Source organism: Microtus pennsylvanicus, chromosome 21, assembly GCF_037038515.1.
Source record: "Microtus pennsylvanicus isolate mMicPen1 chromosome 21, mMicPen1.hap1, whole genome shotgun sequence".
NCBI classification, from domain to species: Eukaryota; Metazoa; Chordata; class Mammalia; order Rodentia; family Cricetidae; genus Microtus; species Microtus pennsylvanicus.
The window spans coordinates 32,649,913-32,676,207 of record NC_134599.1 but is presented as its reverse complement, the minus strand read 5'-3'; the positions used below and the strand labels follow the sequence as shown (position 1 = coordinate 32,676,207).

At 41.4% G+C, this 26,295-nt stretch overlaps 1 protein-coding gene across 10 annotated transcripts in view; it reads right to left on the bottom strand.

Annotated features, from left to right (window-relative positions):
- Positions 1–26,078, bottom strand: part of Ppm1b (protein phosphatase, Mg2+/Mn2+ dependent 1B) — a 58,853-nt gene extending 32,775 nt beyond the window's left edge. For 6 of the 10 annotated variants that reach the window (XM_075955262.1, XM_075955260.1, XM_075955261.1 and 3 more), the window contains exon 1: positions 25,078–25,209. The gene's annotated coding sequence lies outside the window, so the exon portion shown is untranslated. Of the gene's footprint in view, positions 1–25,077; positions 25,216–25,714 lie in introns of those variants that run through there. The other 4 variants (XM_075955264.1, XM_075955266.1, XM_075955259.1 and 1 more) reach the window with 3 other exon arrangements.
- Between the last annotated feature and the right edge of the window lie 217 nt (positions 26,079–26,295).

Sequence of the window (26,295 nt, the reverse complement as noted above, 5' to 3'; positions counted from 1 at the left end):
ACTGTGTCTCTGTCACCCAGCATCCTAGAACTCACATAGAATTCACAAAGAAAAATCCATTTGCCCCTGCCTTCCAAGTGCTGGAATTAAAAGCATGCACTACCACCCGCCTGTGATCCTTGGACTGGTAAAGAGAAGCAAGAGGATTAAGAGTTCAAGGCCACGAAGTTCCAGAACCACCAGAGCTAAACAATCAGAGAGTTCAAGGCCAGCTTGGGCTACAGGTCTCAAGAAACTAAAGAATGTGAGCATCCAAGTTCAGCATTTCCTATAGGAAACTGATGAACATAACTCAGTTAAGATTTTTTTTTTTAATTCAGCTGGGCATGGTAGCATATATCTGAAATCCCAAGTACTTAGGAGACTGAGGCAGGAAGATCAAGAGTTGTCTCAAAACAAGTCAAGCAGCCTCTGAGCAAGCGCCCAAATGAGTCAGTTACTGTTCCTCACTGCAGTTCCTTACTCTAAATTCAAAATTCTGAATGCGCCAACCGAGTTTAAACCACCCATGTTTAAAGTGGCTTCCTTTCCCATCCCCTAGGCTCTTTTATCCAAAGTTTGCTATTAGTATTAGTGTCCCTTATAGTTCAACCATATTCCTGTACAACTTAGTTTTACACACTTAGCAGGTTACACTTTAGTGTTTCTGAATCCAGCTCAGCAGAACAGTGTGCTTTACCTCTAGAGAAGCACTTTTATTTTTCTGGCTGTACTACTGACCAAAACAAACTTAAAAAGTTAAGATGCACTTTTGAAGTGACAATTATTAAGATACATTAAAAATTACAGATTTGGGCTGGAGAGGTGGCTCAACTGAGTTGAGTTTCCAGCAATCATATAACTCCAGTTCCAAGGGATCCAATGCCCTTTTCTGGCCCCGTCAACACCAGCAACCCACACAGTCCACTTACATCACTTGCATGCATGCAGGCAAGACACTCTTACACGTAAAATTAAAAAGAGCAAATTAATCCTTAAAAAAAATATCTGGGGGGCTGGAGAGATGGCTCAGTGGTTAAGAGCATTGCCTGCTCTTCCAAAGGTCCTGAGTTCAATTCCCAGCAACCACATGGTGGCTCACAACCATCTGTAAAGAGGTCTGGTGCCCTCTTCTGGCCTTCAGGCATACAGACAGAATATTGCATACATAATAAATAAATAAATATTTAAAAAAAAATATCTGGATCTGGGAGGAAGAGGCAGGTGGATTCTCAGAGTTTCATATCAACCAGGGCTGTACCCAGAAGTAGAGAGGGGAGATTACAAGAGGAGGGCAGAGAATATTAAGTTTAAGACTCTTGCCTTGTTGACAGATTTTGGCTGATCTTATCAGTCAGCTGTAAGTGCAACACACCTTCAGTTTACAATCATATTTAATTATGGTCATATTTATAAACATTCATAAGACGGGCACAATGTACGAAACAAGTTATCAAAAATAGATTTTTATTTTTTTCAAAGAGTGACTTAAAACATAAAGACAAAAAAAACACAATGGTACACTAGACATTTATGTATTGAGTCTCGTAGACTCAAAATCAAGAGTGAATATTTTTATCTACTACAATTTGGACCTCACAATGTTTTGTTGTTGGTTTTCGAGACTTTGCTACTTTTAGGTTACCATCCTAAGTGAGCTAGGAAGACAACAAAAAGCAACAAAATTCAAGTTCAAGGCCACACTAAAAGATCTGGCATTAGTGGCAGCTCCAAAAGTGGAGGTGAAACTTCAAAGGCGAGGCACAAACCAAAGGTGGCAGAATCCCCAGCACCAAAAAAGTTGAGACACAAAAGAATTGCAAAGTTTGAGAACACAATGGGATATACCAGTAAATTCCAAGACACCCTGGATTACACTATAAAGCACAACCTCCTCCCCACCTCCCACTATGTGCTCTCCCCCTCCCCCAAAAAGAGGACAGACTGACTGAAAGTCTATTTAGGAAATGGTTGGGCTAAGCATAGTGTCTCCCAGCACTATGGAGGCAGAGGCATGTGGATTTCTGCAAGTTTGAAGCTCACCTGGTCTATATAGTGAGCTCCAGGACAGCCAGGAGAGGCCCTGAAGGAAATCCTGTAGGCAATAGGAAAATCAGAAAGCACACCCTTAGGGGAGTAGGCAGAGAAGAGGGGAATCCTTGGACTAGAGCAGGTGAGTAAGAAATGAACAAGCGCATCCAACAGCGCCGATGGGGACACTGAACTCCAAGGCTTGTTCATTCACTCCGGGACCCAGACCCAGGACCAGTAGTGGATAAGAAGCAGGGTTCCAGTCAAACATCTTTTCACCCATTGCAGTGCTGAGGATCAAACCAAGACCTTGCACAGATTAGACAAGGCTCTACCACTGCTGCACCCCCCAAAATATCATCTTATTAAGGAATGCTAAAGAAATACAGTCAAGTTAAAAGCGGAAGTACAACCACTTTATCACTCAACTAACATTTAAAAACTTACATGCTTGGATCAGTATGGCGATTTCTCAGAAAATTAGTAAACAACCTACTTCAAGACCCAGCAATATCATTTTTGGGTATACATCCAAAGGATGCTCAATCATACCACAAGGACATGTGCTCAACTATGCTCATAACAGCATTGTTTGTCATTGTCAGAATGGAAAAAACCTAGATGCCCCTTGATCAAAGAATGGATAAGGAAAATGTGGTACATTTACACAATGCAGTACTGATGTGGGAAGTCCTTCTGTGTATGTGTTACTTGTACTGGTTAATGAATAAAGAAATTGCTTTGAGCCTATAGCAGGGCAGAACAGAGCTAGGTGGGGGAAACCAAACTGAATGCTGGGAGAAAGAAGGCAGAATCAGTTGAGAGAAAGAAGCCATGTAGCCTCACCAGAGACAGACACCAGACAGAACCTTGCCGGTAAGCCACAGCCACATGGCAATCAATACACAGATTGATAGAAATGGGTGAAATTAAGATGTAAGAGCTAGTAGTAGCAGCTGCAGTCCTCACTTGTAGCAGTCACTGCTTTAAGTGCTTGGCATCTATCACTTCTAAACACTACTCTTGAAATCAAAAATAAACAGACAAAACACCAAGGAAACAACCAGAGAATTGAATTAAATATCACTAGACAAATTTTAAAAAAACATAACAAAAAAGGCTTCAACAAAGGGTATTTAGATACTGAAAAATTCCCTTGGCTGTAGTTGACATACTTTTGGAAGAGGAACATGCGGAGGCTTTCAGGCTGTCGTTAAGAACAGTACAACCTGTCAATCCCATCCTATCAAAAGGATGAAGCAGTGCCAAAGATCCCTCTGGTTCGTGGAAGAGACTTCTTCAATGGTTCCAGTTCTTTTAACTTAAAAACCAAGTATCAATAGTAATGCCTTTTTAAATGAAGTCTACAAGTCAGACACTCTATCATTTAATACTAGTAATAAAGTAAGGTTAGTATTTTTTAAAATACTTTACTACTTTTAATTGTGTATCTCTTTGTGCGTAAAGTCCATGAATACCAGTGTCTTCCAAAGCCAGAGGCATCAGATCCCCCAGGAGCTGGAGTTACAGTTTTAAATTACCCAATGTGGATGGTGGGATGCAAATGCAGGTCCTCTCAAAGAGAAGTGAGCACTCTTAAAAGTCTCATTTTATAACTGAGAAAAGTGAAATTTAAAAGAATTTACTAGGAAAACTGATAAAAGTTCAAATAAATTCTCAAGTTTAGCTACTAGAACAGTAACAATGGAATCTTTAGTTCTGACAGCTGTACCACAATAATATAAAGAGTTAAATTAGCCTGGCGGTGGTGGCGCACCCCTTTAATCCCAGCACTTGGGAGGCAGAGGCAGGCGGCTCTCTGTGAGTTCGAGACCAGCCTGGTCTACAAGAGCTAGTTCCAGGACAGGCTCCAAAACCAGAGAAACCCTGTCTCGAAAAACAAAAACAAACAAAAAAAAAAGAGTTAACATTATACAAACAAGTTAAGTCTGAGGGAATTCTCAGTATTATCTCCATATGTTTCATTTATGTCTAAAATTATTTCAACATTGCAAGTTAATCTTTTTCAAAATGGAAAGTAAAGGGCTGGGAGACACAGCTTGATTTCCAGGGGCCCACACCGGTACTCCCAGCACTAGGGAGGGGCAGGAAGACAAGACATTCAAGGTCACCCAGGACTACGGAGAGCTTTAAGGAGAGCTTTAAGGTCAGCCGGCACTCTCAACCCCAGATACACACAAACTGTAAAGTTAAGGCAAGCCATAGTTAAGTCTTTCCCACCACGATGCTGGATAAAGTTAGGTTTTGGGAAAATTCTTTTCACTTCTGGTTTTGCCAGTCTTACTACAGTAGCCAAGATTATATAATTGCAAACTCAGATTCGAGTATATTTCTAGGGTGTATTCAATACAATTTTCTTTTTTAAACGGACAATGTGAGAAACAGCACTTGGATTATATTCCTGAGAATAAAACAAGTATCCACAAATTCATGCTTATAAAGATAAATACCTGAGTGGTGCATGGTGGGACTTGCTTTTAATCCCAGCACTCAGGAGGCAGAGGCAGGTGGATCTCTTGAGTTCTGAAGCCAGTCAGGGCTGTTACATAGAGCAACCCTGTCTCAAAAAAAAAAACAATAAAAAAAATAAATTGGTGGGGAAAAGGAGTAACTTCATCATAAGCTAAGAGATGAAGGTCAGCACCAACAGTCATGAACCCCATCCATATCACGTTCATCACCTGACACAGGATAAAAGTAGTACACTGCGTCTGCGGTCTTTCTCCCCTAAATAAACCTACAGCTTCTAATCATAAGAAAAGCATTAGATAAATCACAGTATAGGAACATTTTGCAAAACCCAACCAGCACACCTCAACTGTCAATGACATAAAAAGCAGGGAAAGTCTGAGAAACTGTCACAGGCAAAGGGGGCTTAAAGAAACATGACGACTAAAAATATAATGTAGTAGAACATTTATGTAATTTGGCACATTTACATAATGTAGAACATGTAATAGGTTCAAGGAACAGTAAAGGGGGTGAGGTAAAATAACAAAATATGAATACAATACAGGTTTCAGTTAGTAAAGTGTCAAGAGACCAAGACTCTTTCCTACACAGTATCTGGATTCAGTTCCCAGCACCCTATCGTCTGATAACTCATAACTACCTGTTAACTTCAATTCCAGTGGATTTGACTGTTTGGACTCCAAAGGCACCTACACACATAAGATGTACATTAACTCACACAGGCACACATACACATAAAAAAATTAAAAAAGAAATCTCAAAAAATAATGTATCAACATTTGCTCATTAATAAATGCAGCTAAACAGTTCTCATGAATTTTCCCATACTATCAGCTATTGATGAAGAGACAATCATTGGAAGCCCATTTACAGGACTGGGAATAGACAAGGAATGTTAGCCAGAAATCCCCAAGGTACTGTCCCATGGAGTATTTCCATGTGGGCTCGCCTTTTTGAGAACCTCAGCATTGCGAGAGTTTTCTCAGGAGACATCTTAGGCAGAAACCTTTTCTGATCTCTTGGAGGTTGCAGTGTTATTTATACTGCATTCTTGGGCCACTAAGACCCAAGCAGATTAGAGGGGAAGGGAAGTAAAGAGGTAAATCCTACTTATTAAAGAAGATTAAAAATTTACAGGTATGTACCTTGTTAAGAAAAACCATGTGTACATGCAATAGGCCCTGTGCTCAACTCCCAACATGATTTTTTTTTTCTTTGAGACAGGGTTTCTCTGTGTAGCCTGGAACTCATTCTGTAGACCAGGCTATCCCCAAACTCAAAAAGATTTGCCTGCCACTGCCTCCCAAGTACTGGAATTTTTAAAAGGCATAGGCCCCCACCACCCAGCCCCAACAGGATTTTTAAATATAGATAAAAGTGTATGAAAAGAGATTTGCTTTGAAAAGATAAACTACAGAGGGTCTGGATTTAGAAGGACCAGGTTTCACTAGGGACCAAGGTGGAAAGCCTTTCTAAAAGGCTAGCTTACGGTCAGGCGAAGAGGCACACAAGAACAATCCCACCACAGGGCATCAAGGTCCTCCTAAGCTTTAAAGTAAGTTTAAGACCAGCGGGGGATGGGGGGTGGGGAGGGGCTGGAGAGCCGGAGAGGTAGCTCAGAGGTTAAGAGCACTGACTGCTCATCCAGAATTCCTGAGTTCAATTCCCAGCAACCACGTGGTGGCTCACAACCACCAGATAATGAGATCTGGTGCCCTCTTCTGGCATGCAAGCAGACATGGAAGGAATGTTGTGTATATAATAAATAAATCTTAAAAAAAAAAGAAAAGAAAGACCAGCCTGAGCAACATGAGACACTATCTTTAAAAAAAAAAGGCTGTAAATTTGAATAAGTAACATCACAATGCTTTTGATAACTCAGCTTCCAGAAATCTTGGAAACCTGAGGGTATCCACTAATTTCAGATGATTTAGAGACTGACTGCTTAAATGCAAAAACACTCCATGAAAGCTTAGAGCTTGCACAATCACTCTACACAGTGATGAAGTCTGCTCTACTAAATGACATCCTAACTCATCCTATTATCAGTGTGAGCTTCCTTCATGAATGACAGAAATGTGAACAGAATATGGACACATGGACTACCATACAACCTTAAAAAACTTGTTAATATAAGAACATGGACTACCATACAACCTTAAAAAACTTGTTAATATAAGAACATGGATAGACCTTATATCAAGTGAAATATGCCAGGCAAATATAACTTACAGTAATTAATGTAACTTAATACTATATAGTTATTATGCTGCACTGTGCAAAGAATTCCAAGAAAAGAAATCTGGACACATTCAGCACAAATATAGTAATTATAGGCCAAATTGTGCAGTTTACAAGCAACAAAGCAAACAGCACTCGAACTTACAGTGCTGGAAGCTGAGGAGCCTACGTCTACCGGAGGGAGGCTCCAGCAGTATGCCTACACACCACTGCTCTAACACCAGCTAAATAAAAAGCTCAGCAAGCAGTAAATCTAAGTTCTGATCTGGGAACTTTCTGGCATTTTTCCCCTCCGAATATTTCCAGTCCAGAGCTGCTTGAATCCATGGAGAACCTGCAGATACAGAGGGCCAACTGTGTAATGAACCTAAAACAACCAAACTTGGAAGCGGAAAAGAATGGTGGATAGGGAGTGGGAGAGACAAGGAGGTGCTGGTGAAGGGATAGAAATACTCAAGTCAGACAGGTGTAAACCACTATACATTTAAACTGGCTATGGTAGTGCGAGCCTATAATCCCAGCACTTGGGAGGCCAAAGAACAACACAAATTTGAGGCTGTCCTGAGCTACACAAAAGACCCTACCTCACAAAACAAATACAGGAGCTAGAAAGATGGCTCACAGATGAAGAACAACACATACTACTCTTAGTACCCAAGTTCAGTTCACAGCACCCAGGGTGGCTAGTTCACAGCTGCCTGTTGAGTCCAGCTGAAAAAATAAAAACTTCTGATCTTCTCAACACCCACAAACAGACACACCCGTAATAAAATAAAATACATCTCTTAAAAATAAAAATGTTCCTAGAAGTATTTTAGGTAAGAGATATTAGCTTAATATAACCATTCCATATTATATATGTGGGAATAAAGGAGACAGCACACAGCACAAACAATCACAAACACATCTTATTTTTTGTTTTTGTTTTTAGACAGGGTTTCTCTGTGTGGCTCTAGCTGTCTTGGAATTCTGTAGACCAGGCTAGTCTTCAACTCACAGATCGGCCTGTTTCTGCCTCCAAAATGCTGGGGATTAAAGGCATGTGCTACCACCACCAGGCAACAAATACAATTTTAAACATGTAAATTCGGGAGTTAAAGTAAGAAAGAGGGAGGGAGGGGGGGAGGGGGAGGAGGGAGGGCGAGGGAGGAAGACAGGCTGAGAAAACCATCCCCAAAGTGTGATTCCCCATATTCTCTCAGAGAAAGAGTTTACAAACAATTTCTGAACAATTAGTTCAAAAAGCAGTCAATCAAAGGAAGGTACAATATCTAACTACTGCAAAAGAACACAGAAAAGAAATTTATCAAAGAAACAGTTGAGAAGTTTCCCAAAGCTAACCAGCACTACACAGAAAGACTGAAAGTAGAACCAGAACCAAAATAGTACTGAAGTTTCAAAACATTAGTGGTAAAGATGTAATCCTAAAAATTCTCAGAGAAGGGGAAAAACTAGGTCACACTATTAAACCAGAAACCAAAACAGCATCAGCAATCTCTAGAATATTATCTGGTAAAGTAAACATGCAAGTGACTTCCTGAAGTCCCTATTGGTAGAATATTCTCTCACACACAAGATAATGCATACCTTACACATAAGGCAACACTCTATAGAGTTAAAAGTATGGTGGATATTCACATGCATCACTATGAATATACCTAATAAAAACAGAGTATGATGCTTTTTATTTTTTTAAATTTAGAAAACTTATAATCAATTAGTTTAAAACATGAATATGTAGCAAAAATATGCAAAACATATTTGAATGGTGTAAAATTTGATAGTAGTTACTTCTAGGGAAGAAAGTGACAGAAGAATTTAGATGCAAACAGCAAAATGTTACTATCTATCATTTTGGTGACAGGATCATAGATCATTAATCAACTTAAAACTACGCTGTAGAGGTGGGTGGTGGTGGTGCACGCCTTTAATCCCAGCACTTGTGAGACAAAGACAGGTTGATTCCTATGAATTTGAGGCCAGCCTGGTCTACAGAGCTAGTTCCAGGACAGGCTCCAAAGCTACAGAGAAACCCTGTCTCAAAAAAACAAAACAAAGCAAAACAAAACAAAACAAAAAACCAACTACGCTGTAGAACTATTCAAATTGCCTGCATACATAAACATAAAGACTCTTCTCTCAATAAAGCATCACCTTAGCACACAATTTTATGGTCATTAATACCCATATCTTTGACAAATATTACAGTAATACACCCCCAAAACTGTATTTGCTCTGTTCAGTTGTGGAGTATGAAAATGCTACTACATAAACACATAGGGGGAACAGAAGCTGCTTAGCCAAAACAAATGTCACTTCTGTTTTAACACAAGTCTGGTCTAACACACACAGACACACACACAAAAAAATCAACTCATTTAAACTTATCTGCTTAGTCAATTTTTTCGAATGCTCTATAAAGCTACATTCAAGATGAATGAGAAGAGGCAGTCTGATGGTATCAAGCAAGCAGGAGGCCAAAGCAAAAGTATGGGTATATAAGGGGGGAAAGGGGTGAAGGAGATTTTATGGGTAATTTTAGTATTTTCTCAAAATTCAAATATACACAAATTTATAACTGGCAAATCATCCCATACAAAAAGCATATTGTAGCCTCTGAGTGTTAGGATTAAAGGCATGTACCAGCACACCCAGCCTAGTTCTGTTTTGTTTCTAAACACAATTTAAATTTTCCAAAAATGCTTTTGGGGATAAAAATGGGATTATAATGTCCTCTGCACAAAAAAGGCAGAATCCATATTACATAGGAAGAGTTCTCACAGCAAAAGGAAAATTCCTTTGATGTTTCACAGCAGAAAACCAAGTGATGTTTAACTGAAAAATTATTCAACAGTTACACAAACATTTTACTTGGAATACTGGACAGTAAGGCTGGGTGGCACAGTTCAGTGGTAGAACAGGAGCTGACCATAATATATGAGTCTGAGAATTGATCTCCAACTCTCACTCCAGAAGAAGAGCATCAGTTCTAACAGTAAAAACATAGAACATTTAGGGAAAAAAAACTAATGCAAAATAAATGTAAAGGGTGAATATTTACTAATAAATACTAATTGCAGAATTAATAAATGACAGCACTGAGGCTATAATCAAGCTACTTAGAATATTAAAGCTGCATAGGTCAACAGAAACAACATAATTTTTTTCTTTTATGTACTTGTATAGGCACAAAGGCCTGAGGATGCACATACCAGAGAGCCAGAGAATTTTAAGAAGTCTTACAAATAAACTGTTTAGAATAGTGCCTTTCTAATTTCAAATTTTAACCGAGGACACAGTGTATAAAGGCTCATCAAGACAGAATTCCTATGGTCTAGCCCAGTGCTCTTGACTTCAGCCTGTTGCTAGACTAATCTATGGCTAGTGCTATTAGTCTTCAGCCTCAGCCCACAAACGGCTGCACTATTCTAGCTGTCATCTTAAAGAGCAGAGAAAAAGCTACACACACCCTCCCCAGCAGAAAACTCACAGAAATTAAACAATGGTCTCATCCTTTTCTCCAACTTTTTAAACTTACGTTTTATTTATGTGTAAGTGCTTATGTCACGTGTGCTTGTGGGGGTCAAAGGACATTTTGAGGGAGTGGATTCTCTCCATTTATTAAGTCACACGTTTTGTGAAATGGCCTTCCATGTGAGAGCGATCACAGGATGCCTCCTACTTTCTTTTCCTAGTTTGACAGCACAGCCAGAATGAATTTCCTGTGCTGGGAACTAGAGGCAGAGCTTCACACATGCTAAGCTAGGCAAGTATCTATTTCAAGTTCAGGACAAGAACAATCCCTTCACCCCTTCTAAGTACCACATCAGTTAAGCTACAAAAAGAGAATTACAGCGTTGCTGATGGTCACATTTTGCTTTGCTAGAAATTTTACTTGGGGAAAAAAAGTCCCATCATTGTTTGCTATGAACAGTGTGGTATAAAACTCAAATTACATGCAGATTTGAACTATATAAAGAGTATACACATATACAGGCTATAGCAAAACAAAACACCACCACCAAACTGTCTGGTAAACTTTTATTAAATTAGAACTTCCCAGCACAGGACAATGTAGCATATAAAAGAGGAATCAGGTAGTTGGTATTGGCTCTACCCTATAATCCCAGCACTCGGGAGAACTTGAGGCCAGAGAATTGCTGTGAGTTTAAGGCTAACCTGGGCTACAGAGTGAGAATTTCCCCCAAGTAAGAATTAACAACACTTGTGGTGCTTTTTCCAGACTGTCCTTATCTTTTAATCATGGTATGATTCTAAAACTATAAGGCATAACTAACAGACAAGAATACGGAAAAACCTCAATAACCACAATGAGAAAAATCAGGTATCAAACTTATATACTGGAGGTTTGGAGAGATGGTTCAGTAGTTAAATCACATTGACTGCTCTTCCAGAGTACCAGGGTTTTGACCTCCAGTGCTTACTAGCACTCTTAACTCCAGTTCAAGGGGACCCAACACCCTCTTCTGGCCTCCACAATTAGTGCACATATATGGTACACATAAGTACAAGCAGCTAAAACACACGTACACATAAAAACAAATTAATTTTAAAAACTTCTAGTATATATTGTATGATTTAAGTGATAGGTAAAAACAGGCTAAACTATTATAATATATGGGATCAGAAGCCAGAAAACAATAAAATGCATATGGTAATCTGGATTAACTATAGACCTCAGATAAACTAACATGTCTTCACAGGACCTAGTGGCAGGCTTAACTCTGAAGTGGTAGCAATGAGTTTGGCAATATTCTGAGATTCTTGTAGTGACTATAATATGTTTTCTAAAAATGACAAGTCAGAAAGTGGTCTTATGCTACTGGAATTTGGATATACTATACTTGAAAATACACTGCTCAGAACTGTACTTGATAGCAGAACCACAGAATAACTTAAAGCATTTACTCAAAGCCAACAACACTGCATATACTTACACAGAGAGGTAAAGAAAGGAGTCAAAAATTCAAGCTGGGCGGTGCTGGCACACACCTTTAAACCCAGCACTCGGGAGGCAGAGGCAGGAAGATCTCCATGAGTTTTGAGGTCTGCCTGGTCTACAAGGGCTAGTTCCAGGTCAGCTAGGGCTGTTACACAGAGAAAGCCTGTCTTGAAAAACGTGTGTGTGTGTGTGTGTGTGTGTTTGCACAGGCGTGCGTGTATAAAAAACTCAGGCAATCAAAGTCCTCTTTGCCTCACTCCTCTCACTCTCAACTGGAATAAAAACTCTTTGGATAATTATCTCCCTTATTCCTGGGACTAGGAAACTTGTATTTAAATGATAATGAAGCAGTAGTTTGAACCAGGCATTCCTGGAATTCCAACACGGGGGGAGGGGGGGGGGCGGGGCGGGGGGGGGGGCGGCAGAGGAGCTGAGTCAGCAGCAATGTGATAGTTTACAAATAAGAGGAAACCAATGCAACGTAACGAGCAAATGCTAAACACTAAAGTCAAGAAAGCTTTCCTGACAAACTACATACTGAATGGATGGACCATATATTTTGGGAAAACCGATTCAATTATCAGCTCAACCACCTACTATGACTCTAACTCTGACCCAATTATTTAAATCCTCAAAAGTTTGGTATTGCCTACGGTTGAGGGCGGGCAGAGAAAACTCCACACAAGCAATCCTAGCACTTGGGAGGCTGAGGCAGGAGGCCCAGGCCAGTCTGGACTATAGAGACTGTCTCAAAAAATAAAACATGAAAACAAAATGCCTTTGTAGTGTAGGCTGAGAGACAAGGAGATGCTGCTTAAATCAGTACTTGACGTGAAATGTATAGGTCACAGCCTATTATTACAACCACCCAAGACTGAACATAAGATCTATGCAGCATCTATTATCCTCATACAATCGACAAATGAATACATATCTAATGTTTAAAGTTCGGGGTACACTGGTTTGACTTCTAGCTTCTGTCATTGTCTTCCTCCCAGATAAACAGACCCCAATTATAAAACAAGTTCAGGGTACACTGATTTGACTTCTAGCTTGTCATCGTCTTCCTCCCAGATAAACAGACCCCAATTATAAAAGGCAAATTAGGGTCGGGCGGTGGTGGTGCACGCCTTTAATCCCAGCACTCGGGAGGCAGAGGCAGGAGGATCTCTATAGGTTCAAGACCAGCCTGGTCTACAAGAGCTAGTTCCAGGACAGGCTCCAAAGCTGCAGAGAAACCCTGTCTCGAAAAACCAAAAAAAGAAAAAGGGAAAAAAAAAGTCAAATTAGGGGGGTTTCATGAGTCTTTTAGAAAAAAATGTTACTTACAGATCCGACTGTTCACTTTAGCGTTGTTTAAATCAGTTCATGAAGAGGACTAGAACAAGAATCTATCTATGCACAGTCACAGTCCTAATACACAAAGGAATTGCCCTGGAACACAGCTGTACAAGGTCCAACATGTCTAAAGCATTTGGTACAGAGACGGTTCCTCATGAGAAAAAACAAAAACCAAAAAAGTAAAAACACTAACTAAAACCATACCAAACAGCCATTTCAGCCTCCAAATCACCAATTTATCCAGGAGGATAACGCAGACATCTGATGTCCTGCTTTGCTGAATTAGCCTGTTTATCAGTGTGGGGTCCCAGAGGAAGGCTTAAAGTCAGGTACTACACAGCACAGCACTCCTGATGACTCTTCCTTCTGGAAACTAACACTTCTTGTACCCCAAAGCAGAAATCAGCATTTTTCAGATACAAATCCAACCACCAATTCCTGAAGTCACCATGTTCCATTAGTGTTGTCTGTTAAGTATTTGTTCCAATCTTACAGCATCCTCACCCAAAGTACCTGTCTCCTCACTAGACTTACCTGACTGCATCAGCTGCCCTTTCTCTAACTTCTGATCCATTCATGCACCAGCTTGTTTTTTTTTCTTAAATCACACTCTAAATGTCCCAAGAAAGATATGATAGCTTCTCATTCCTAAAACAAAACAAAAACCCACTAAATACTAAATACCCAATCTATCAGAACCTTAGCCTCTAAACTGCCATGCCTCAGTCCTACACAGCTCAGATATACTGTACACAGCCCCACCTCAGTCTACTTCTCCTATTAAATTCTATTTAGAGATGGAGGAAGCTCTATTAACCAATCACCTTTAAGAAGTGGAACCTAGTTAAGGCACGGCTACCTGGAGCCCAGGAAGAAAAACTGGGACGGACCAGGTGCTCGCTGTTCTCTCTGGGTGATTCCCGCAGGACACAGCAGAACTCGGACTTCCCATTCTTGTGGCGTGAGTTCCCCTTATAACAATTAAAAATATAGTTGTTTATCTTTAAGCTGGCCTGGTTATTTCCGAAATCGAGTGAACAGTTACAATTTAGCTAACCAATCCTTCAAGGTACCTCAAAAATAATATCATCCCAAATTCTCTACCCTACGCTCTCACCACTTTCCTTCAGTGATTCCTCCTAGTCCCTACTGGTCTAGATCTTAATCAATCTCAATCCAATCTTCTTAGGGAAACTTGGGGTTTTAGGGACAAGGAAAGAAAAAGCAAAATGAAGAACAAATTATGAAATTTCCTTAATGAAAAGAAATATAACTGCTTAGTTATAATGATATCATCTTGCCCTCCCCACCCCTACACATATTACCTAACATTAAAGTACTGGCATTCTAAGCACTCATTTCAGTATTTTAAACTATTTGGGGGATTTTAAACTATCTTTAGGTTAAAATCTTCAATTTGCATCAGAGACACACAATCCCTAGGAACCAGAATCCCTAAATATGCACAGTAACTGACACCTGTACTTATATGTTCATATATACCTACAATCACTTTTCACCATTGAAAAAGCCAGGAGGGTAGAAAGTTAGATGGATGATCATGGCAAACATACAAAAGGGAAATTATGGCCAATAAACAAGAGAATGCTGACTACTTGTAAGGGGAAAAATGCAAATTCCCTACCAGGAAAACACAAAACTAAAGCCACAATGGAATAATCATTTAACATTTCGGGAGGGACAAGATATAACTCAAATTACCAAATATAGACAAGAATACAGAGCCGAGCTGGGCGGCAGTAGCAGGCGGATCTCTGTGAGTTTGAGGTCAGCCTGGTCTACAAGAGCTAGTTCCAGGCTTCAAAGCTACAGAGAAACCCTGTCTCTAAAGGCCAAAAAAAAAAAAAAAAAAAATACAGAGCTGTGCTGTCCAGTACAGTAGCCACCAGTCATATGTACCTAGTAAGAATCTGAAGTGGGGTTAATTAAAATTGAGATTTACTATAAAATCCTTCCAGTCATTTTTAACATGCAAGGTTAATATGCTTCCGGTAAGCTTTTCATAATTAACTAGCCAACTCCAATACTTTATATTCAAAATATATAATACTTGACTCCCATAATTTGTATATATGCTATAATTCTGAAAGATACACATTTTTTCCTATAGGTTGATCATGTCTGAAAGCAGATTTTTTTTTTAAAAATCCTGTAATAAATCATCAATAAACTATTGTACAGACATCTGTGTATCCAAATCTGGTGCTCATCCTGTATTTAAAAATCAAGCAGGGCAGGAGAGACGGCTCCGTGGTTAAGAATACTGGCTACTCTCATAGAGGACCAGAGTTCTAATCACAGCACCCACAGAGAGGCTAACAATCATTCATAACTTCAGTTCTTGATGATCCAACACCCTCTTCTGGCCTCCACAGGCACTGCATTCACGTGATACACAGATATACATGCAGGCAAAACACCCTACACATAAAATAAAAAATTATATAAGTAAAAGACTTCATTGGCAAAACACACAAAACCTGCACTACAGCTTAAGTGCAGATGAGCAAATAGCCTCAACTACACACAAACCTATTATCTTGGAAAGGAGTCAAGATACAGATAAAGAGCAATAACATAATCTAAGTCATTATTGACCCATATAAACTTATACTACCCTAACAAACTTGATTTTATAAAAAAAAATTGAAAACTATTATATATTAAGCTAAAATTTGTTCTTACACAACAATTTGATTCAAGACACTCCTGACTTATGGAAAGCCAGTTTCCAAGTTTAGCCTCATCAACCATTAAAACTTTAACCAAGCAAATGCTAAGAGGCTGGGTGTGCAGCTCAGCATCAGAATATAAGCTCAAGACCCTGAGTACAAGAGTCCATGACCCCTCCCCAGAAAAGGGAATGTGTAGGCTGACATGGACAAAATTAACATGGTCTCTTGGGTCATAAGTGGAACTAATGTTCATTTTTATATTATAAATAAATACAGCCAAGCAGTGGAGGCACATGCCTTTAAACCCAGCACTTGAGACGCAAAGACAAGACATCTCTGTGCGTTCAAGGCCAACCTGGTCTAGAAATCAAGTTCCAGGACAGCCAGAGTTACACAGAGAAACCCTGTGTCGAAAAACTAAAAAATAAGCAAATAAATAAGGTAAGTTCCCATTAAAGTAAAAACCTAATCTTGATTCACTGCAATGAGGATCACAAATCTCATTGACTCATAAAGATCATCATGAATTAGAATTTAAAAAGACTCAACTCTGTCAAGTTTAATGTGGCATGTTTGTGCAACTTCAAGATAAACATCTTTCCGAAACTGTATCATTACATAGAAAGCTACAGGGCTTTTGTGGCTGCTCAGTTGATTATAAAAGGCAGAAAGCAAGCACCTGCTTTACAGGCAGGAGTAGGAAACCTCATGCAGTAATTAATAGTGCAAAAGCACCTCAAGTAATATGCCACTGCCACATAACAACACTAATAACAAATTGACCCTATCAGTCTTCCTTTAGCTAAACTGTCAAACCACCAGAGAACATAAGGAGAAGCCACAAGTCAGTGACAGGATTACCAGATCTACTGGTCAGCCATTAATCATTCAGCTATGTTCAACTAAGAACAGAAACAGAATAAGGTCCTTTCCCAACACAAATAACACGCCACAGGTTTTCTTGTTGTGGTGCTGAAGATCAATCGAGGGTCCACTGCCCAGCTATTCCACTCCCCATCTCTTAACAGCCCCGCTGAAGTGCTGTTCTTCCACCATCCTATCCCTTCTCCCTCTTCCCTCCTAGAAACTCACTTCCATGAAATTTGACCGTAAGTGGAAACACCCACATCTCCACAAGGACTGCTTTTCTTTCTGGGTTCCACTGTAAACTGAAATCCACGTCTCTTATAAGTAAATTTCCTCTTTCTTAACACTCCAGTTTTCATCCAATTATACAAAAACTCTTCCTTTCCATTTTTAAAACTAATGAAGCTCTGCAAGACATGGGAGTACAAACCTGTAGTCCCAGCTACTTCAAAGTCTGAGGTGGGGGTCATTTGAGCCCTGGAGTTCCACAGCAGCCTAGGCAACAGAGTGAGAACAAACAAACAACTGCTGAAGTTCTAATCAGTTTTTACGAGCGTCTAGAAAACAGACACATCCTGAAGGTGTCTGAAGCCTGCATGAGAGGAAGTTCAGCTGTACAGTGAACCCAAGACGCACTGGCTATCCTGAATGGAAGATCTGCCGGGGGAAGGGAGATTTGTCTTTTTGTTCACTCCAGCCTAAAAGACCTTGCAGGCACCAAGCACTCAGCAAACCTAAGAATAACAACAGAAAGCACACATTAAATACGTTACTGCTGTGAACCCTGCACTTCTCTGTAGACTGTAGCCTAGAGTACATGAAAGCAGAAAGCATCCCCAATAGTAAGCATATCATTTTGAGTTAAATTATTTCTCATTTGTAGGAATCTATAAGGGACTACATGTTCAGTAGAAGTACTAGGCCCTTACCAGATGTGACTGTTTTATTTGGGGTGGGGACCTATGCTGCCCAGAGGGTCAGATACCCTCAAGTGACAGATTAGCTCCTATGGTCTCCAAATCATAAAAACATCTAGTAACTATTCCTTTCCAACATCAGGAACACATCACACTTAATCAAGAAAATAAAATGTAATTCCATTTAAGTCAGTGATAAAGTAGCTTAAAACTACTTTGAAACCTCTTAAAAAAAAAAAAAAAGACAGAGATAGGGTTTCTTGTATAGCCCTGGCTGGACTCAGAGATCTGCCTCCTCTGCTTCCCCGCCCAATGTCCTTCAATTTTTTTTTTTTTTTGGACTTTTTCCGAGACAGGGTTTCTCCATAGCTTTTGGTTCCTGTCCTGGAACTAGCTCTTGTAGACCAGGCTGGCCTCACAGAGATCCGCCTGCCTCTGCCTCCCGAGTGCTGGGATTAAAGGCGTGCACCACCACCGCCCGGCTGTCCTTCAAATTTTTAAATTCACCTATATATTTGCTATTTCTGCTTTTCAGGTACTCAGCACCTATCAAATACAAACTACCCACTTGCTTCACTTTCCTTTATATTACAAATCTTACTCTATAAACCTGAGAATTCAACCTTTTTAGTTTTTCATTTAAAAAAAATTTTCCTGTTTCTACGATACAACGTATTTTTCAGTAACAAACTATTTTGTAGTGAAGGTCATTCTAGATAAACAAAAATCCTAACACTTCCAGAGATAATAATTATCCTCCCTTTCTCTCTCAGTAATTGGCTCCACTCCTATAAGAAGCCCCATTAACAGTAGACAGCTTACAAGAACCAGAGCTCTGTGCCTGGGTCCTGTTCTGCACACAGACACAAAGTAAGCCTGCTAAACAAGCAGTAATGTTTCCAAAGTCAAGATTTTAATTTTCAAGAAGTTAATGTAAAGCCAAACATGAACACCACAACCTTGATGATACTTCCTTTTGTTCATTTGGTGTTTGTTTTGTTTTTGAAACAGAGTCTCACTATATAACCAAACTAGCCTGAAAACCTGATTCAAAATTCTCCAAAAGAAAACACTGGATCTGTTTTAGTCTTAACAAGTTAATACTAAAGTATTTAATATTTTGGGGTCGGGAATGAGGCTTCCTGTTAGTGTACACTCATGCAAGGACAGTGTCCAACCCCTGTACAACACACACATACAATCTATTTGGCAAGTCATAAAAGCTTCAAACTGGCAAACTGCTTTAACTATCACAAGCCTTAGTATTTAGTTAAACCTAGTATGTGAACCTCAAGTGTGAACAAGCTATTTATTGAGGTCTTGAAGTTAAATTATTCAAAAATGCATTTAAAAATAGCTATTGTTGCAGGGTTTAATGGTTCACATCCTTTAATCCCAGCTCATAGGAGGTGGATGCAGAGGCAGGAAGTTCTATGTGAGTCTCAGGCCAGCCTAATCTACATATAGTTCTAGAGACAGCCAGGGAGGCAACTACATAGTGAGACTCCTCAAAAGAGGCTCAACAAACAAAAAAAGTAAGTTATGACAACATACAGTAGATATGGTCATATATTACCTAATAAAAGTTTACTTCAAAAGAGTTTTGTGTCATGACCATATTTCAGAAGCAATGTGTTTTTTTCTTTTTTCTTTTCTTTTTTTGGGGGGGATGGGGGTGTTTCAAGACATGGTTTCTCTGCAGTTTTGGAGCCTGTCCTGGAACTAGCTCTTGTAGAACAGGCTGGCCTTGAACTCACAAAGATCTGCCTGCCTCTGCCTCCCAAGTGCTGAGATTTAGGTGTGTGCCACCACCATCCGGCTGCAAAATGTTTCTATTAAAATTAAACTGGGGAAATAGAGCACTCTGAAATAGGAAGGAAAAAAAAAGGTATGGGCTGGGCATGTAGCTCAGTAATAGATAGATGGCTAGTCTAGAATGTATGAGACCCCGGGTCGAATCCCACCTCGACCAAAACAACAAAAGTGAGCTATCATGATATTCATATGTTCTAGGACACTGGGTGTTACTAAAACTTAAATAACCAAATCTCCAACATTAATATTACATACAAATTTGTAACTGGTATAAATCAAGAAGTTAGTAAAGGATCTTTTTTTATCCTCCCCGACCTAATGGCCTGATCATACTGAGAGGGAATCCAAAAGGTATTCTTTCTGGGAGGGACTAGGGAGGGCTACTGGAAAGATGGCCCTTCTCAACTCAAGCTACGTAAAGACATTGACTCAAATAAGAAATGCTTTACCAAAGTACATGGTCAACAAGGCAAAACAGCAGCCTACAGAATGGGAGAAGATCTTCACCAACTCCACATGAGGTGTGATCTCCAAAATATACAAAGAACTCAAGAAATTGGACACCAAGCCAGGCAGTGGTGGCGCATGCCATTAATCCCACCACTTGGGAGGCAGAGGCAGGCGGATCTCTGTGAGTTCGAGACCAGCCTGGTCTACAGGAGCTAGTTCCAGGACAGGCTCCAAAACCACAGAGAAACCCTGTCTCGAAAAACCAAGAAATTGGACACCAAAAGATCACATATTCCAATAAAAAAATGGAGTACAGACCAAAACCGAGAACTCTCAACAGAGGAATCTAAAATGGCTGAAAGACACTTAAGGAAATGTTTAACATCCTTAGTCATCAGAGAAAAGCAAATCAAAACAACTCCAATATTCCATCTTACACCTGTAAGAATGGCCAAGATCAAAAACACTGATGACAACTTATGCTGGAGAGGTTGTGAGGAAAAGGGAACATTCCTGCATTGCTGGTGGGAATGCAAGCTGGTACAGCCCCTTTGGATGTCTGTGTAGCGATTTCTCAGAAAACTAGGAAACAACCTTCCTCAAGACCCAGCAATAGCACTTTTGGGTATATATCCAAAGGGTGCTCAACCATGCCAGAAGGACATGTGTGCAACTACGTTCATAGTAGCTTTGTCTGTCATAGCCAGAACCTTGAAACAACCTAAATGCCCCTCAACTAGAGAATGGATAAGGAAAACGTGGTACATTTACACAATGAAGTACTACAGAACAGAAAAAAATGACATCTTGAAATTTGCAGGCAAATGGATGGAGCTAGAAAACATCATTTTGAGTGAGGTAACCAAGACCCAGAAAGACAATTATCACATGTACTCACTCATAAGCGGTTTTTAAACATGAAGCAAAGAAAACCAGCCTACAAATCACAATCCCAGAGAACCTAGACAACAATGAGGACTCTAAGAGAGACATACATGGATCTAATCTACATGGAAAGTAGAAAAAGACAAGATCTCCTGAGTAAATTGGGAGCATGGGGACCTTGGGAGAGGATTGAAGGGGAGGGGAGACACAGGGAGGAGAGCAGAGAAAAATGTAGAGCTCAATAAAACCAATAAAAAAAAAAGAGAGAGCGAGAGAAAGAAATGCTTTACTTATAAAAAAAGAGCTGAAAACAAGCTGAGGTTGCAACTCAGTGATAGAGTACTTCCAAGTATTTTTAGGTCCTAGGAATACCATGGGCACAGGAAACGGGGAAGTTGGCTTGTCAGTGGGCATGAACATGGTGATTTCAAAACAACTACCTAAAGAACGAGTAAGTGAGTAAGATCACCAAAAGCAAGCAACAACCACAACACCACAGACAAGGAGGTGGAAAGATCACTCACCTGCCCAGCATTCTCAAAGTCCTTGCCCGGTCTCCAGCACCACACACAAACCAGACAGGCCGATGCACTCCAGCAATCCTAACTCTCCAGAGGTGGAGCAGAGGGTCAGTTCAAGGCTAGCCTGAGATTTGAGGCCAGCCTGAAATAAAGGAGACCCTGTCTAAAAGTGGAGGGGGGGGGGGGGAAAGTGCAGATTATGGAGCTTTTGGAACTTTAACTTTCTCAAATGTACTCCTTAAACTAACTTCTAGGAACTGGTAAGTTTCTGTCAATTTAAGATGTTTTGTACTCAACATAGAAACTCTAAAATCCAAATAGTTCCCAATCTTATTCTATCTTATCTTCACTGGGTTTATAGAGCAGTGAGATGGGAAGTAGTCTAGATCACATAACTGGGGTCTGCCCAAATTTCTAAGAACCTTAGGCTATCCTCAGCTAACGAATGCAGTTCTGCTAACAGGTTATCACGTCCATATTCTATGGCAAACTTTAAACAGAAGTATTCAAGGTCATTCTAACTTCTTTTTTGTTTTGCTTTGTTTTTTGAAGATAGGGTTTCACTGCTGAACAGTTTTGGCTGTCCTGGAACTCACTATATAGACCAGGGTGACCTCAAACTCACAGAGATCCGCCTGCCTCTGCCTCCTGAGCAGAAGCTAGGATTAAAGGCAAGCACCACCGCCGCCCCCACCACCACCACCAATGTTCACCTGGGTCATTCTACTTCTAAAATTAGTTCACTAAAAATAAAGAGCTGAAGAGAGGCCTGGGGGAGTAAGAGTGCCCTGGCACCAAGTCTGATTCTCATAACCCATATGATGGAAAAAACTAGGTCTGACCCCACACACACACCGGAGCATATGTGCTAGCGCACTCTCTCATAAAATGAAAAAAGAAAAACAGGAACAAGGAAGGATCACTTTTTTCTGTCTAGGCATACCCGAAACTACTGTATGAATAAATTCTCAAGTTGAAAAAAAATCCACAACCAAAAAGCCTTGTATTAGTCTTAGACCACTGTTTTTTCTAATTTCTCTTTTAAAAAAAATCAAAACTATTTTGCAGAAAACATAGAATGTTTCCTAAGAAGTTAATTTTATTCACTGTACTAATATTTTCAAGGCAGCCTTGCTCTGTAGCCACTAAAACTTGCGGTCACATTGCCTCAATTTCCTGAGTGCCAGGAGAATAAAAACCGCTCTGCAAGGTAGTTACAATGTATCTTTAAATGATTACACATAACACATAAATATTCATGAACCATAGATTCATGTTACAACATCAATGGTAGGAGGGGGAAACATTCACTCCCAATATCATATACTATAAAAAAATGTTTATCAACTCATGTGCAAGGACATGGACTCCAATAGTTTTTTTAAGAAATCTCCATATGTAGGTAATACTATGGCAGTCTGCCATAGTACAGCCAAACAGAATTACTGTTGAATTCATAGGTTTCCACTAAACATTATACATCAGAGGAAACACTGTAACTTTCAAGAGCTACTTTTTCTGACCATATCAACTTATGAATCAACTGTTCTTAGAAGCACAGCTATTTAGACACCATCCCATCCCTTTTGATGATATCATCTCAGGGATTTGGTAATTATGTGGCTGACTACCATAAAACTGTGCGCTGGCATGCTGGCCACAGAAACTGAGCAGCACTCTCACTTCAGTAACCTGCAGTCTTCAGAGAAACAAGACACCCAACGGTACAGCTCAAATACAAACGCTCATGTGAGAACACACAATGAACACAAGGCACCAGGCAGAAACTATTAAGACTTTGAGAGAAAAACAAAACAAAACCCCACTAAACAAAGAGAAAACACAACCATTAAAAACAAGTAAGAGCCGACAAGATTTAAAGTTTTATATATAGAGAGAGAGCTCAGGGGCTGGAGAGCAATTACAACTGCTCTGGCACAGGACCTGGGTTCTGTAGGAGCCTGTAACTCCGGCTCCAAGAGACCTCCTGCCCTCTCACTCCCTCTTGGCTTCCACAAGCGCCAGGCATACACGTGGTGGTGCGCATGGAACATTTACACACATGCAGCAAACACTTACAATACAAGCAATATAAAAATGAAGAGAGACAAGAATGGTGAAACACTGTGATTCCAAAAATCTGAGGCAGGAGGATCACTTTGAGACCAGCAGAGGTTACACAGTGAGCCCAAGGCCAACCCCTTGTCACATTTTGAGATCCTGTCTCAAAGAAAAAAACAAAAAACCCTTTAAGGGAGGGGAGGTGTTGATACCAAACAGGCAAAGGAAGCAAACAGCAGCACCCTCACTGCCCATTCGGAAGGCCTACAAAAGCATTTCTTTAAAGAAAGAAAAAAAAAATCACCATTTAGCTGGGGGTGCGGGTCCAGGCTCTAGCTCAGCACCCAGGACACTGAGGCAGGTGATCTCTGGGAGTTCAAGGCCAGTCTGGTCTACCCATAAGTTACACACATGCCAGCCGGGGTTACATAATGAGCCCCCCACGCCCCGGTCTCCATATGCATAAAAATTATCATCTAAGTGTTGCAAGAATGTATTTTTATGTCTATGCTCTTGGAAAATTCTGTAATAATCAGAATAACTTCCACACTTGTTTAGAGGTGGTGCAGGCCTACAAAAGGAACTCTGATTGCACAACAGAGAAAGTAAATGAAATAATATCTATTAACATTCAGAGGCCATGGCATGTTTCTGCCAGAACATACTGTGACTCACTCTCTTCGCTGCGCAACTCGCCACTTCTCCATCCATGGAGTCGCTCAGATAGAAAGAGTTCCTGTGCTAATCCCACAGTAAGCCTCAGTAATTCTCACATCACAGTAGCTGCAAACCTTTGTTAACAGAAAAAGAATGGTTTTCCCAAAATAGCCACAAAACACGAAGACAACTCAAATTCCCTAATAATCCCTTTACGAGACTCCTGCCAGCTTTATTTTGATACATTAAACATGTGGGGCCTATTTTAAAAGTTCTCTGTGACTTAACAAGACAGCTTTGTAGTTGTTTTTAAGTTCCCAAGCTGGTTTCAGAAGCGCTTGAATACTGATCAACCTGGGCTGCTAGCGAATGCTTAAAGGGACATTTTTTTTTTTTTTTTTTTTTTTTTTTTTGCCAAATAAGATCGGCAAACTTAAGACCGGCAAACTTTGTAGGGGTGCTAAAACTGGTATTAGCGGTCATTTTTAAAACTGAAGAAGTTGGTCCAACATCCATCGAGCCTTTCATCTGGAAATTTATTTCACGGTTATTTTCACTCTATCCTTAATGATACTTTTAAAGTTAAAAGTATATAAAAGTGATCCGGCCACATAATACTGGTCAGTCTATTCTTAATGGACCTCCAATAGATTTGGGATAAAGATCGTAGCAATTTCACTTAAGTCCACTGTTAAGCACGACACCCTAAAATTTCTGACAGTGTTTCGGGCGTTTGGAGAGAGGGTATAACCACACACACAGACACGAGCCGACTCTAGTTAGGAGGAGCAAAAGAAACGGTTTAAAGCACTTGAGGAAGAAGGCACAGACAGAAAAGCAAGACTTCACAAGGAAGTGAAGCGGAGCGCAGGGGAGGGCAGAAAGCGACCCGGAGAGCAAAGCGGAAAGGTGTTTTCAAAGGCGGCGTGCCGGACCAGGGGAGCCGCGGCCTGGAGTGGCCCGCGCGCCCATGGGCGCTGCCTACACGGCGCAGCGCTAGGGGAAGCAGCCGACTTCCACGCGAACCGGCAAACTACTCGCTCGCCGCGCCCCCCAGAGCCTCGAGTGCGAGCGGAGGCGGCGGTCCGGGCCGGGGCCTAGGCGCAAGTTGGCCGGCCGGCCGTTCCCCACTCCGCGGGGCGCCGGCCAAGCGGCCTTACCTGAAGCGAAGGGAAGAGGCGAGGTCTCGCAGGCTCCCCCGCCGCACAGCCGCCCGCGGCCCCCGGCTTCTTCCCGAGACGCGCCCCTGCCTCCGCCGCCGCCGCTTCGCCCTAGGGGGCTCGGCCACCACCGCCGCCGCCCGGGCTGTTTACACCGTTCGGCCCCTCACGCCGCCGCCGCCGCCTTCTCTCCACCCTAGCGCCGCTGCCGACCCGGCCGCCGCCACCTCCTCCGCCGCAGCCTGGTCTCTCTGGAGCATCTTCCAGCCACCGGACACGGAGAAACAGAGACTCCAGCCGCGCCGGCAGGAAACTCCCCCGCAACTGCCGGCGATCAGAGCACCAGCGGCTTTTCCGCCATTGAGCAGCGGCCGCACCGCTCCTTCTGCAACCCCCTCCCAGCACCTCCGTCTTTCTCCGCCCCTCCCCAGGCTCCGCCCCCCGCGGCCACCCATTGGGACGCCGCGCGTATCGCCACGGATCACGGTTTGCTGAAAGACACATCAATCTCCGTTCTCCAGTCCGGCCCCGCCTCTGTGCCTTTAATTTCCCCATTGGGCGTCTTTCCCCACCTTTAATTGGCAAGGTCACCTATCCATCAAGCACCGCCCACCAGTGAGGCTCAACCCTTTATTACCATTTACTTTATTCAGCCACGCCTCCGCTTCGCTCTACTTCCCGACGTCGCCGGCCTGCCTTCCCTAGCAGCCATAGGTAGAGTCCTCCGTCTGTCAAATTACGCCCACATGGAGGCCGGTTCCGTTGTCTGATTGGTCCGAATGGAGGCCTGACCCTCGGGTCATTGGCTTTCTCTACTTTTTCATCACTAAATCAATTTCCAAATCCGTCTCTCCGGCTTTTTAAATAAACGCGCAAAAGTATCGTAAAAGCGATTGGTTAATCTCAGGAAGCGGCCAAGCCCCGCGTCTGCGGACCCTACACTTCTGTGACCTCTAAACCTCGCGGAAAACGAACACGTAAAGGAACCAACGGGCAGTCCTGTTATAGGTGGAAATTGGTCCCACCCGGAGTGGAGAAAGCCGGCTCCTGATTGGCTAGAAAAGTGTCCCTAGGTTCTCATTGGAGGAGACAGACGCCTCTCTTCGGCGTAGAGACGTGAAGGGAGAGCACCGTGAGGACCAAGAAGGTGCCCGGAGAGAGGCGTTGTTGTTTAAACTACGGGTGGGGCGCGCGCGGGAGTGGAACACTGGGCGCGTT